The following is a 2,842-nucleotide window of genomic DNA, read 5'->3' as shown; positions in this document are numbered from 1 at the left end:
GTTATGGGCTAAATTGTATCCCTAAAAAATCCACATATTGAAATCTTAATCCTCATATTAAAATGTAATGTTTCTGAAGATATAGCCTTTCTAAAGAAATTAATAGTTCTTTAGGAAGTGGCTAAGATGTGTCAAAGGCACTGTGTAAATTGGGTTTTTTTGGGGGAGGGGGTTTATTTTCTATATTACAGATATATACTCTCTGGATTTATATGTAGTTTTAGATTAAATATAAATGCTATCTAAAGGTCCTTGGGTGCTAACAAATTTTATAATAAAATTAATATTCTGGTGATGGACATATTAATTTTTATATGTTTTTTGGCTAAATATAACAATATGTATTTTCTACCTTTCTTGCTGGAAAGGTGTAGACCTTTTATACAGAGGGTAAAATATAAATAAAATAGTAAGCAATTGACAGCTTTCCCTAAAGTTTTACATGAATGATTAAACAGCACCATCTGATGACTTACTCAGCAACTCTCAGACAAGAAAATATAAATAAATATGCCAATTAGCATTTTCATCTTTTCTCCTGACGGAGTTTAATGGCATCTACAAAATCAATTCCAGCCCTAAGCTCTTTGACATTTTCTATTTCCTCTTGTGTTTCTCTCCCATCGCTCCTGTTATGACTGAGACCAGCCACGTGTTCTGGTCCATGGTGGCAAATGCATCACCTGTTGTTGAAAGGAAAGCAATTACTGTGTTCTCCATGGCTCTCAGGGAAGACTTGGGCCCTGCTTTCCCACTTTAGCACATAAAGAGTCAGCCTATTATAAGTGGCTGAATCTGACCATGGCAGCTGGGCTGCAGGTTTATGTCACCTGAGGTGCACATTAAGGGTGTGGAAAGCAGCCAAACAAGAGTACCTTTCCAAGAACTGTCATTCACCTCTCACCAGAGCCACAGTTCTTCACACCAAGTGGTAAACTGTAATTGGAAGGAGAATATATTGATTCTCCTTTCTTATTCTTCTGGTTTGAGAATAGAACTTCTGGAGTGAAGGGTTGGGCTGTTTATCAGATGGGTTTCCAGCTACTGGGAGTGATTGCTATATAGTTTTTATTTTTTTAATAATATAATTTTATTTTGATCATAGTGGCTTACATAATGTCGACAATAATAGTTTAGGTACATGTTAACTTAATGTCAGGGGGATTCCCATCACCAAATTGTTCTCCCTACTACCTCCAATGTCTTCCTCCCTCACCCCTGGGGCTGCCAGAATACGTATGTGGTCTCCTCTGTGCCTAACTTGCTACTTAGTGGTCTTAACACCTGTTTGGTCTTGGTAGCTCCCTTATTTCCACTGGGAGGTGGGCTTAGATAGATAAAGTTACATGGTTTTGTTTGAAGAAGAGAAAAGTAATAAACTGGGGTAAAAATCAAATACACTGAAAATGAGCAGAGTCCTTCTAGAGGCTCTCATCATCAGTTTGAGAGACAAAGGGGAAGAAGGTGAATCACCCCAACAGTACAAAAAGAGGTGTCAAATAAAATATCCAGTGAGCACTCTGACAATAAAGGTAAGCACCACATAAAAGCCATAATCTTGAGATAAAAACATGGCAGAGCACATAAAGAAAGAAAAGAAAGGAAGAAAATAAATATATAAATATAAATGGAGACAACAACTTCAATAACCACATCAAAACAATGAAATCGACAAAAACTAGATAGATAAATAAAAAAAAGGAGAAAATTGTTTTGTGCTTTTTTTTCCCCTCCTGCACAGGCACAGTAAATATTGGGGTCATTCGAAAAGGAATTCCCTTGGCCTAAAAGATACAGGGTTTCTCCACCACTATAGACTCGTGCAGGTTCATTTACTCTCCCCTTGGTGCTTTCGTGCTGTTTGGAAGACTTCTGCTCCATCCTGGGTGATAAAGTCAGACCTCTGTATGTAAGGGTCTCGGTATCTACACAAGTCACTGGGTGGAACTTATGATGAAGTCTTTCTTTGTGGTTCTAGAAGTTCTCTGCTTCCTCAGTGTCATTTTAATCCGTCTTCTGTGGTTGGTGGTCTTGGTCTTTGCGTTGATCCTAGGATGTTTTCAGAAGACCCATTCTGTTGCGATTGTCTCAGACAGACCTTTGGAACTGGAGATTATGGTTGTTGTGAAGGCCATAGCTCAATGTCTAGACTAGGGCTTTTTTATTGGTCCCAGGATACATTCAGTCTGGTCATGGTTCTATCAGCCAGTCATCTGTAGATTGCAATCTTGGCTTTTGGACAGATCAAAGGGTTACAAGTCTTCTGATTTTGTCTTACCGTTAGCTGGTGGGGTAGGATAACTGCTCTTAGGTCAAGTTTTTCTCATTTTCCTTATTGTCAGGATATCATATTAGAGCTGGCACTTGATGGTGTCCCACAGTATTAAGGATGTCCCAGACGGGATTTGTTTCCTGTAGCTATTGTGAAGAACTGTGTCATTTCTATGTCTGGGATCCAGGGTTCAAGGCTGGACGGATGATGTCTAATCACCTGGAGTCTAAGTTGGGTCCACGTGACATATTTTTAGGGTGGGAGATGTCCTTGTATTGTAAACAAGTATGAGTTCTTATCCCTAGTAGATAAGAGCTCGTTTTTTTTTTTTTTTTTTTTTTTTTGGTTTTTGGGCCACACCCGGTGACGCTCAGGGGTTACTCCTGGCTATGCACTCAGAAGTTGCTCCTGGCTTGGGGGACCATATGGGACACCGGGGGATCGAACCGCGGTCCGTCCAAGGCTAGCACAGGCAAGGCAGGTGCACCTTACCTTTAGCGCCACCGCCCGGCCCCAAGAGCTCGTTTTTATAAGTAAGATTTCTCCTTTTTTTAGTGTGTCTTTGCAGGG

This window comes from Suncus etruscus, chromosome 5 (genome assembly GCF_024139225.1).
Source record: "Suncus etruscus isolate mSunEtr1 chromosome 5, mSunEtr1.pri.cur, whole genome shotgun sequence".
Classification (NCBI taxonomy): domain Eukaryota; kingdom Metazoa; phylum Chordata; class Mammalia; order Eulipotyphla; family Soricidae; genus Suncus; species Suncus etruscus.
This window is presented reverse-complemented; position numbering follows the sequence as displayed.